Genomic DNA, 12,304 nt, shown 5'->3' on the forward strand with positions numbered 1-12,304 from the left:
CAATGTTCGTCTTGGGAGGATAGGTCAGGGTCAATGCGCTCGTCTTGGAAGCAAGACGATGCAAGACGATGCGGAGCAACACAGGTTCGACCCTAGTCCGCACTTAATGTATTTAAATACATTGTATTTTTAAATATAAGCATGTTAGCCCAGTTTTGTTTTTATCTATATTATGCGAATCAACACAACAATATGCAAAGTGAAATTTTAAGACGTGCAAAGTAAGCACCTTTCAAATATAGCTTTGTAGTTTAAATTGGAACGCAGTTCACATATCTGCTTATTTGTGCTGAACTACAGCAGTGAAATAAATACATTAACCCAACACCAAAAACCTCTATCCGTTAATGACAATGAGTTGGCAGAGCAGGAGAAAGGAATGGGAAAGTAATAATCACCCTCCTAAGTATTTGAGTGCAAGTTGCTACAGTGCTCAGGGAGCTGCCATTCACACTCTCTCCTTGTTCTGGAAGCTGGCATCGTTGTGTCGGAACCTGGCTGTAATTACAGTAGAGAAACGATGCCCTCTCCTTATTGGCGTTGAGTGCTGATGCCGTAACGAGACAAGAAAATGATGAACAGGATTTTAATATAGGTATTGCAGACATCCTTATAATATAGGACGCACCCACGCTAAACAATATGTATTGTTTAGATTACATGAAAAAATATGTTTGTAACTTCCCATTGGTTACAGCTCAGTAGTTCATGGGAAATGACTATGGGGTCAAAAACATTGGTTTTGGACAATAATTGTAATATATTTATACAGAATTGGATATAGCGCTACCCAAAAGCAAGTCCTCTTTGTTCATATACATAATATGTGTGCTTGTGTAAGTGGTTTGCCTTTATAATGTGTATACTATTTATGTATATACATTGGGGGTTGATAAATAAAAAGTTGGACACGATTACAAAAAGTGGTCCACCAATGCAAATCGATTTTCATTACTTTTTTTAGTAGTATCTGTGGAGCCTTTTTTTTTTAAAAAAAAAAATAACATTTGAACAACAGGTTCATTTTCACATTGGTCAAAACTGCTGCCTGCACGGTGCATTAATGTGTCAAACTGGCCCCCATTGTGGCGCACTCTAGTCAGGTTAGGTAGGCTGGCCCTGAAGGCGAGTCGGACCCTGGTTGAGGGCTATGACATACTAAATATTAAACGGCGTAGGCGAAAGCCAGAAGGTTGACCTTTTACAATGAACGAGCAGGGCCTGCTTCTGCCGCGCGCAGGGATTTCTCCGGGCCGCCGTGGCGCGTGTTACGGTAACGGCTGTGAGGACGCCTCTGCAGGCCTCCGCTCGGGCGCCGTGGCCGGGGTTCCCCGCCTTGAGTGTGTAAGAAATCGGGCGGCTGCGCGCTGTCCCCGCCCCCCCCAGCCGCAGAACCCCCTCCAGCCCGCGCTCCGCCCCAGCCACCGGTTCTGGCAGCCTTATAAAAACCAATTTCCCGCCCGGCCGCCCCACACAGCACTCTGGTTTTGGTTCATCTGATAAAACTTTCAGGAAGCGACGCAGGAGGCCCGGTGCAGAGGTGAGAGGGGGGAGCCGAGGCACAGGGCGCACTGCGCGCCTCTTCAGCTGAGGCATTTACTCACAGACTACGCAGCAGCCACAGGTGCTGAGGAGGGAAGGGGTCGCTAGCAGGGAGAGTATCAGCAGGTGTTTTGGTAGCAGCCAGGGTGTGGGGTCAGTCGGAGTGGAAGAGCCAGCAAGTATTAGGGTGCCCAAAGGGGCTTCCAGGAAGGGTGGATGAGTTGAAATGTTCGCATGGGTGGGGTATCTCTGTGTGTGGGCAGATGCGTAGCAGCAGCGCTGTGTGGGCATTTACAGATGTTACTACCACTCTGGTGGGCCCAACTGCACTAGCTTCAGGCCCCACTTGTTACAAAATCCTAGCTGTGGGTCCAAAAAATGTTTGGGATGCCAGTATATATCGGTGGCAAGGGGCACCATGAAACTCTCCTCCCTTTTGTGACAGTCACAGGGCCTCTACCAATTTGAGTGGATTATAATTATATTTTTTCTTGTATTACGTGCTTAATACCAATGAGTGGTTTTTAAGAAAGGGATTGGGATTCGACCATGTATTGCGCTGTTTGTCTTGTTTTCAAGACAAAATCGTTGCCCCTGAGCTATCCCTCCTCACCAACATTTGGTCACCAATAGTGACCCTATGGGTGAAGGTGCCACTGAGATTGGGTAGCTGCACATGTGGGTCTGACAGGGAGTTGGTGCTGCCTCACTCATTATTTATGATGCGTTCCAAAGGGGCGGGGTACACATTGCTGAGGTGCTCTCATGCACAGTTTTACACGATAGTGGTTTGGTTGGATGGACCACTGGGATTTGGCTGGTAGCAGAGTTTGGTTATCTTTGGAAGTGCTGATGGCAACAAATTACAGCAGTGCCAGCATAGGCGCAGAGTACATGGGGGCAGAGGAAGCAGTTGACCCCTTACTCCTTGAACCACGTGGGCAGGAGTGTTATTTTGCCCCCTTAGACATTCAGCATGTATTTGTATGGGGCCGACAGAAAAAAAAAGGATGAAGTGTTGTATGCTTTTAAATTACTCTCTGAGACAGTGCTTCTGGGTTCTCTCCTGCAATGCGTGGCTCAGTGAAGTGTTTGCATGCATCTTGCAAAATTAAAAAGTGCTGTACACTTCAAAGTAGGAAAGACCGGCTCATCAATGGACCACCTGAGTCTTAATTGCAGGGTGGAGGGGCAAGGAGAGGGCTGGACAAGCCAACGCTGTTTATCAGGCGCAAAAGAAGTAGGGAGTTCCAAAAGCAGAAAGCTGAGAAAAGACGGCTCAGCAGGTTAGTTGGCTGTTGCTGACATTTCATATGTTTAGAGCTGCCTGTAAATCCTGTGGCTTTTTTTTTCTCCAATTCTTGCAAAATGTGTTGGAAAACAGTTTTTTCAACCTTGGTATTGGTACAACTCCCTCGCTTCTCTCGGTGGGGAAACATTTGCCCCCATAGCAAAAATCAAAAGTTGGCACTCATTTGTCCCAGCATGGTTACGTATCCTCAAGAGGCTTGTGAGCCCAGGACCGCCCTTGTTAATTTGCATATTTAAGTAACTTTGGGTCTCACCCTCAGTTACTAGGGGAATCCAGACGTGGACCCCTTACTCACTATCCTTAGAGAGGCACAGCTACACCCTACTGATGAGGTTCAACAGACCGAAACACGTGTCTGGGGATGCTGTTGCTACTCTTGTTCAGAGGAGAATTGCCTAGCATTTCGGTGCTGGACTGCCCCAGGGCAGGACAAAGACTGATGTGTTTGGGATATTTCTTCTCTGTGAAAGATAGTGAGCGAAAGACTCTGGGTAAGTCTCTCATAACCAGGACTAATGTCTGGCAGAGGGACCCCCAGGACTCCCCTTGTTAATGAGCTCAGGGCCAAACCGTTTGTCTTGGAAGAAAGACAATGCAGCGCAACAAAGATTGGAATCCTGATCCCATGCGTAAGAACCAATCTCTGGTATTAAGCGCATTATAAAATAACAATTATAATATAATAATGTAATTGTAGTGCACTTGTTCCTGCAGGGGAGCAGAAGCACCTTGCACAGCTTGCTTGTTTTCACAGCACTCATGTAGCGGGCGAGTGGCCGGGCAGGGGTAGAGTTGTACATTGTACAGGACGATGCTACACGGCTGTTGATGCACTGAGAAGTCACCTCAGGTGCTTGCCAGGCATAATCCACTAGAGCAGGGGAGGTGTGACACATTTTTAGGAGAACGAACCAAGTTTTCTCACAGGTTGACTACCCCAGTGTGTGGAGGCAGCTGCTTGTTTGTAGAGGAGATACTGTCCTGTTGTGTATGTGGATATTTTTATGTCAGCCGCAGTATATCGTGCCAGCCGGCGGGTGAGGGATGTCCTCCTAGGGTCATCCTCTGGTCCTTGCTTCTTTCGCTCTCTTCGCAGCTCAGGTAGCCCGATGGTTGGCACTGGAGGAAAAAAACGCATGGAGGCGTTTCATGGGTTTTGTTCAATGCACCCAGTCCACCATCGTCACCTAAGCCAGCTGGGTTTAAAGAAGGGCACCTGTCTGAATACTGACAAAATCAGCAAAGTCGGAAAATCCCCAGCAGAAGCAACAAAATATTGGTTTTGCAAGTCGGCTCTCCAGGGACCAGGCAGTCAAACACTCAGGCATGCATTTGCGGCATGCTGCTGACGTGCCCTTCCCTCACACCGACTCTTCTCTGTTCCAGTCAGAGGGAGCAGAGACGTCGCCAGGATTGTCTAACAAGTGGGGCCTGAAGCTAATCCAGTTGAGCACAACGCAGTGACATTAACATCTGCAAATGTTCACACCGCACTGCTGAGTGGGCATTTACAGATTTTGGGTGGACCTAGCCCGCTCAGGCCCTACCATGTCTATGGGCCTCATTCCGAGTCCGGCGCTAACCAATGGCGGTAGTAGCGCCTTGGTCGGCACCGGACCCGTACCGGCACCGCCCTGGTGGAATGGGAAATGACCGCCCTATTCCGAGTTGACCAGGGCGGTAATTTCCCATTCCCCAGGGCCCTTCCCTATTCCCAAATGAGCCCCCATAGGACTCAATGGGAATGGGGAAATTGCAAATAACGGTGACCGTTCTTTACGGTCACCGTTATTGGCTAAAAAGCCCCTTTGCGCCCTCGTCCCTAACGCCTGCTAAAAGCAGGCGTTAGGGACGAGGGCGCAAAGGGAACTCGGAATGTGGCGGTAAGGAATTACCGGCACCGGTCTCGTTAACGGTGACCGGTATCCCTTACCGCCATACTCGGAATGAGGCCCTATGCCTCTGAGAGGGAGACACTTCTTGGCATTCTCAGTGCCGCTTGCCCCACTGTGCAGTCAAATCCTGAAATCACACCCTGTCAATCACGAGGACTTCCTGTAGTTAAAGTCAGCCAGACACTCTAACTCTGCACTGTGCCAGGCAGTCACACAGTCTGCATGCACATCCGCTCTTCACTGTGCCGGGCAGTTACATCTACATTTACACACAGCAGTCTTCTGTGCCAGGCAGTCACACATTCTAGGTGCACACAAAGTCCTTCCTTTGCCAGACAGTAATAAGCAGGCTTACAGATGACTATCCCCTGTGCCAGGGCGTCACACACTCTGCATGCACGCAAACTCTACCATGCGCCAGGCAGTTACATATTCCCGGCAGTCCAGATGCAACGCGCGTGCACACCAACTATATACATGGGCCGGGAGGATAGCTCAGGGGCAGCGCATTTGTATTGGAAGCAGACAACACAGAACAACAACGGATCAAATCCTGGTCCCCCGCGCCTTATACAAGAATAATTAATGAATCCCTGTGGCAGGTAGTCTCTCACTCCGACTCTCCCCCCTGCAAGGGAGCCACACACTCTGCACCCACACCAACTGCCACGTGGGAGGCTCTCACACATTCAACATGCACACCGACTCGGTGGCAGGCAGTCAAAACTGAATGCAGCCGCCTGTGCTCATACCGATTCTGGCATGTGCCAGAAATCCATATTTACAAGGACTTCCACATACTCTTCGTGTACACCGACTCTGCCCTGTGCCAAGCAGTCACTGGACTCTACACTGACACTGACCGCGCTCTGCCAGTCTTACACGCTCTACAGACCTTGCACAAGCTGTTTTGCCCCTTCAGGAGAGGCAAATCTGAGCCTCCACTGCCAGCTAGGGACAATACCCGTTTGCTCTCTTCCTGCTTGCCCAAAACACACAAAGAATTAAAAATGGACAGGCTCCCCCCTGATCTTCCTACAAAGCTTCATGTAACATTCGCCCCTTACCCAAGGTGATAATTGGGCGCTGTGTACGTCTTAAGTATATGTTTTCCACCTCAAACAGTGTGCTGGCAACTCATCCCCGGCTTCTCATTTTAAGCTTGATTACAAAACTACACCTTACCAAATTCATGTCAAGGCAGGATGTATTGACCCCTCTGTGTTTTCTGCACACAAGGCTGCTGCAATTCTCAGTCTAGAGTGGATCATCTTGGGTGGAAAATGAAGAGTGATGGCTGGAGGGTTTGGGATGAACCATAACCACTGGCATTACACTATTAGCTGGCAGAATGTTGGTCTTGCAGTTCCTATAACTGCTTAAAAGGACAATCAAACATACTAAAAATCGAACTCCCCCTTACAATTTGAGCATTAGTTACCATTTATTTACTGCTATTTTAAAAAACAATACAACAAAGTTAGTCACATGGGTCTCTGGGGTTACATCAGAATGTTCTTGTCAGCAGATTTACTCTGGGCTAATCCCAGGACTCGCGGCAGAGCTTTCCCCACCGGTGCAATATACATAGGGCACCCACAGAGGACACAGGTTTCTCATGGTGACCGTTTCTTTGATAACTCTTTAAATCGGTGTCTCATTAAAATCCCAAAGATGTCTAGATTACACAACATTTGTGAAACCAAATCCCCATTTTTGATGACGCCCCCCCCCCCCACCTCTTTAAGGATGTGAGAAACAGTGCAATATTTCATCCTGTTGATGATCTCTCGCGCTCGCCCTATGCATGCATTCAAGGGCGAGCACCGCCGCCTGTCCCTTTCATGAAAACATCTTCAATGGCTTCCTTATTTCAGGGGTGTAGAGGGGCAAACATAGGGACGAGAGCCCCTTTGGGGATTAAGGCTGTTGTGAAGGGGTGCTTCATTGGATTCCGTAGCCTCATTGTTTTGTACATTTATACTCTTTTTAATCATGTTTTTACCTTTCTAAAAAAGTTTTTGCAAAATCTGTTTTGACACGCAGTTAACCTTGATTGACATAAATGAGTGTGGGAATGGAAACAGTGTGTAATATTCGTTTTTGTTGCCATGGGAAGTAATGGCCAAGCGATGTGCTTATTTGTATTTGTATTTTATTATTTATATAGCGCTTTACACCAAAGCGCTTTACAACATAACAACCAAAATACATTAAACATGGAACATAGAAGCAATAAAATATACATGATTCAAACCAGAAAAAACAGCATGTAGAACAATTTGCATTTGGGATGGAAGAGGAGAGGTATATGAAGGAGGAAAGGGGAGAGGGAGTAGAAGGGAGGGTGGAAGTCAAAGGGGGGGAGACAGGAAGAGTAAAGGAACAGGAAGGTGGAGTGGGGAGGAGAAGGAAGAGGAGGAAGGGGAGAAAAGTCAGGGAGGGGGTGAAGGAGTGTTTTTAAGGAGGAACGGAAGGAAGAATAGGTGGAGATGGAGCGGATAGAGAAAGGGAGCGAGTTGCAATGTAAGGGGGCAAGGAGTTGGAAGGAGCGGAAATGAGAGGAGGCACAGAGAGGGGGGGAACAGAGAGGAAAAAGTGATCAGAAGAGCGTAGAGAGCGAGAGGGGGCCTAGAAAGAGAGAAGAGAGGAGAGGTAAGGAGGGGCAAGGTCATGAAGAGATTTACAAACAAGACAAAGGAAGTGGAATTTAAGTTGGGAGTGGAAGGGAAGCCAGCCTAGTTTGGCAAGTGAGTTGGAGATGGAATCATAGGGAGAGAGAAGACAGAGGGTACGGACGGCAGAATGGTAAAGGGATTTAAGGAGGGCGAGATGGGAAGAGGGGAGACCGAAAAAGATAGGAGAACAGTAGAAAAGGCGATAAAAGATGAGGGAAGAGATTAAGAGTTTAGTAGCATGGAAAGTAAGAGAAGAACAGACTTTACGGATATTAAAGAGGTGATAGCGACAAGAGCGAGTAGTGAGGGAAAAGTGGTAAGTAAAGGACAGGGAAGAGTCAAAGTAGATTCCTAGATTCCTCGCATGGGTGGAAAGAGGAAGATCGGCTGGGGGAAAAGAATGGAAGGAGGGGGGAGGGAGGAGGAAGTGTGTTGGAAGGGAAGAAAAGGACTTCAGTTTTGTTTACCAAGGGTTGGGGCAGTAGCAGATCATGTTGCCACAGGGTGTGTTGGCCCCCACTGCCACTGGCGCTGATGACATGGACAATGGGATCCAAGTGCCTTAGGTCCAACAGTGCCTTTCTCCATCCCAGCCCCTAACCCCTCTCCTCTTACATCAGACCACCTGCTCAATGGCTTTTCCCAAAACTCTGGATAAGCATGCCAACATTAATACACATCTTTCTGAAACAAACACTGCGACCCTGAGCGGCATTTCTGAAACTCCATTGGCACACCTATTCTACCCAAATACTCCCGGGAGAGGTGCAGACCTGCACCAAACGTTTAGAGGACCAGAACAACTTTTTTTGTGCTGAAAAATGAGGAAGGAAATGTAGGTCCTCCTCTGTATATGACTTTCAGACGAGCAAGGAGTACCAAGAGTGGCTGTGGCGGGGGTGCAACTCCATCATCCGCACACAAAATCTCACCAGAAAGCTTGCGGGCTCTGGGAAGGGCACGCCACACCTTCAAACATGAATCACAAGTGATTCACTACCTTTTCAGGAAGTCACATTTGTTTGATTAATTTTTCTTACAAAATTGGCCAGTTAACCGGAAAAGGGCTGTGATGCGTTGCTCTCACTTGTGGTGTTATTTACTCTCAACTTTCAGAATGATGGCTCGCTTCAATTCGCCACTTGTTCGAGCCACAAAAAGGTCTGCATGCTCCCAAGCAAAATGTCTGTTTTGCTCTCAGCTTAACTTCCTTCGTCAAGTGGCAGAACTTCCATAAGTGTTCGCAGGAACAATGAGAGGAGTTGCACCCCCAAACTCTCCATTGTATGTGTCAATTTCTCAAAACTAGAGTCAGGAAATGTTCCCCTAAGTATGGACAACTTTCATTCTATGATATGATTGGTTATTTATAACACGCTTAATACCCAGAGGTCTCTAGCCGCAGACTCGGGGATCGTACTTGTGTTGCTCAGTGTTGTCTTGCTTCCAATGCGAGCACGTTGCCCCTGAGCTATTCTCCCAGTCAATTTATGTTAATCTCAACTGTTACAAAAGAAAACATCCACTGGTTTAAGTTACACTTCAGCAACATCTCGGATCTCACAACTGACCCGGGGCAAGGTGCAGCAGACTCGCTTGAGATATATAATACAGGGACCTCATTGCAGAAAGTTGGCATCAGTGAAAGTGGAATTTTGTACCACAGTAGCACCAGGGCAAACAAAAAATACATTGAAAGAATATATATTTTTACTAGTGCAATGTTTTCCAAACTGCTAATTCCATGCAAAATAGCACTTGCTCCAAGGTTGGGCTGGCCAACAGGAAACTGCAGATTTCACGGTGAGCCTCTGCGCCGTGGACCTCGTTTGCGCGGGTCCCCTCTTTTTTGCTCCTCTTACCTTCTGAAATCCACCCGCTCACTTCCATCCATCTCTCCTCATGCCCCACATCCATTTGATGATGAATAATGTGTTCTAAAGCTTCCAGTATGTTTACTCCACACGCTTAACAAATGTTAAATATCATTGTTTTGTTATGTCTAACTAATGTGTAACCCATATGTGGAACAAATGTGCGGTGAAATTCACTATTCAGACCCGTTTATCCCACATCTTCTTGTGGTAGAAACCCCTGAAACCCTGCATAGAGGCGTTGGGCTTACTTGCATGCTGATACCCTGCATAGAGGCGTTGGGCTTGCTTGCATGATGATACCCTGCATAGAGGCGTTGGGCTTGCTTGCATGATGATACCCTGCATAGAGGCGTTGGGCTTGCTTGCATGGTTTAATCTGAAGCAACTGTGAAAAACCTTTCCAGAAAAAGTTTTGGTTCCCAGTCCACCCTTAGCTTACACTGATGTAAAATTTCTGTTGTGCTGCCGCAGGTGTCTATTTCAGCTCGACTAAAGTCTCCTCCCACATGGCATGGGGAAGGCAGACGCTTCCTGATCCCAACCCTGGGGTTGGTGTACTGCGGGAGGATCACCTGGATGGAGAAAGGGGACAGGGCCCAGGGTAGTGGGGAGAATCTGTGGGCTGAGACACAGTGTTGTTCCTCTAACAGGGAGACTCTTACCACTGTACCAGAAGAGGTTATGGCTTATTGTCATTTTAATGTTTCTCAACCTCCTATTAAATATAAGTGGTAAAACCTGAGGTTGCAACACCAAAGCATATTATACCAAAGAAAGAATCTTTTTGCTTCCTAAAATCAAATACCCCCCTCAATATCAAGAGTAGACTACAAGGAAGGAAGGAAATGTTGTCTTCTCAATAACCATCCTCTAGCAAAGTTAAAACCTACAGCCCCTCTGTTAAAATACTAAGGGAATTAAATCTACCCTTACATTTGCTCAAGAAGTAGAAAAACATAATTTAAACCAGAATCCTATAGGGACCGAGATGAAGAAGAGGGCTGACGAGGCATGTAGATGTAGTAGGCAATTAGGCCTAACAGCCTTTGCACGGGTCAGGCAAAGGAAATCAGTAGCTCACACCTGAAGCCAGTTGCCAAACCTGTGAAGCATAAAAGGCTGCAGCAGCAGAGGAGAGGAAGAAGCAGCTGGAGCAGGAGCTGGAAGGCTGGCAGGCTGGCAGCAGTAGTAGTACTAGCAGAGCACGAGGCTGGCAATTCACGAGGAAATGTGATCACAGAAGGGACGCCGGAACGTGGATATACCAGATTTCACCTGCAAGTTCTGAGAGGGTGCTGTGTTCTCACACTCTGCATTGCTGTGGCTGCACTGAGGAAGACGTACTGAGAGTGGAGTTTCCCCATGTGCGCCAAGTGGCTGTGATTGCAGAGCCGTGACCGCGCTGAAGCCCGAGGCCCTTAGCAGAAGGCAAACCAAGGGACTGAGGTGTGGAAGAGACTCCAAATTGGTGTGGCCGGACTGGATACACCCATGCTGCTGAAGCGTCTGGGTCCCACGTCTGTCAAAAGCAGTATTAGAAGTTGGAGAAGTTGGGAGAGTGAGGCAGCTCCCATCCGCAGTGTTCCTGGAGCTAGTGAGTGAAGCTCGCCATTCAGGTTCACTCAGCAAGCCCTGCTGGTAACTGTTACCAGCTCTCAAGTAACTGGCATAAGTGTAAAAGTGAGTATAAAATGTTCATCATTGTGAAAAGCATTCCCAACAATGTAAATGTAGCATGCACACTAATAGTGAAAGCCATAGTGATCGCGTAAGTAGAAAAGCTTCTTATTTTCCATTGTTGAACTCTTTAATGTTGCCGGAGTGGTCGCATGTCCTTAATTAGAGAGGGAACGCCTGCTAAAACATTCCAAAGAATCCTAACGTTGAATTTCGCAAGAGTTTCAATTAAACACAGCATCAGAGGAAGGTCGAGTGTGGCCAATTGTGTATCCCGAAAGGAGTTTAAATGCATCTCTGTGATATAAAATGTGAATACAATCATTTTCATCCCTTCAAGGTTAAAAATGTATCTTAAAGAGTGCTGGCGTATGCCTAAATCTGGGTTTTCTTTGAAAATTGAACCCTGTAGAACATATATTCTTTACATCCAGAAGTTGTTGTACTGATGAGGAGAACAAGCATTACCCAAGCTAAGAGGCGAACCCTTTCCATAGTGAAACAAGCCCTATTTAGAACCATCCATCTGATCTGCGAGGTTGTTAAAGGTCCAGTGTCCTCTGATACAAGTGTGGCATTGTTACCTGAGGCTGGAAAAATGGCACTACAGCTTCAGGTTAGTTATTGGAACCAAGAAGGAGTGAACAAAGCTGGGGAAGGGAGCTGAGTGCTTGTAAAGAAGAAGTTGTAATCTGTAATGCTGAAGACTGCTGAAGTGGAGACAAAGTCAGTCTTGGGGCAGAGGTAGGTTATACTTGAGTCAGTTAAGCAGACAGAAGAGGCAAAGAGGCTGCCCTTTTCTTGGAGTATAGGAAAGAAGAGTGTCTTGCCTACCTGTAGAGGTCGAAGTGTCTTGTCTTTAGTTGCCTAATACATCTGAAGTTTAAAGTTGTAGAAGAAGCAGAAGTACCTGGACTGTGGTAGAGTATAAAACTGTCAATGGATGTGACATTGAAGTTGGTTGGAGTTGTGGCATACTGTGGAACAAAGGAGACTGCTCGCACAGAAATAGTTGTAGAAGGGTGGTTGTGAAGAGGAAGGCAACAACCCAAAGAGAAGCATCCTGACAATTTTACCCATTGTACTGCAGAGGTCCTAACCAATTGTAGAGCTGTAGAAGAAGAAGTTGTTAACCTATTCTCGGAATTGTGGCAATTAATCTTGGAAAGGCAATATCCAGGATTACCATTGGTGCTATTCTTTTGGCTGGAATTGGAACTCAATCTTTTCAACTGAAAACTGAAAAACTATTACCAGTGGATTTGGTTTGATGAATTATTGTTTTGACTTGAAACTAACAAGAACTGATTTAAGTCTTTTCTT

The 12,304-nt window shown here is 46.9% G+C and overlaps 1 protein-coding gene across 2 annotated transcripts in view; it reads left to right on the forward strand.

Moving 5' to 3' along the window:
- Nucleotides 1–1,487: 1,487 nt before the first annotated feature.
- Nucleotides 1,488–12,304, forward strand: part of IRF4 (interferon regulatory factor 4) — a 78,461-nt gene continuing 67,644 nt past the window's right edge. For both annotated transcript variants that reach the window (XM_069613518.1, XM_069613519.1), the window contains exon 1: nt 1,488–1,540. The gene's annotated coding sequence lies outside the window, so the exon portion shown is untranslated. The remainder of the gene's footprint in view (nt 1,541–12,304) is intronic.

The sequence above is a fragment of the Ambystoma mexicanum genome, chromosome 5p (genome assembly GCF_040938575.1).
Source record: "Ambystoma mexicanum isolate Mex_15411 chromosome 5p, UKY_AmexF1_1, whole genome shotgun sequence".
In the NCBI taxonomy this organism is placed as follows: domain Eukaryota; kingdom Metazoa; phylum Chordata; class Amphibia; order Caudata; family Ambystomatidae; genus Ambystoma; species Ambystoma mexicanum.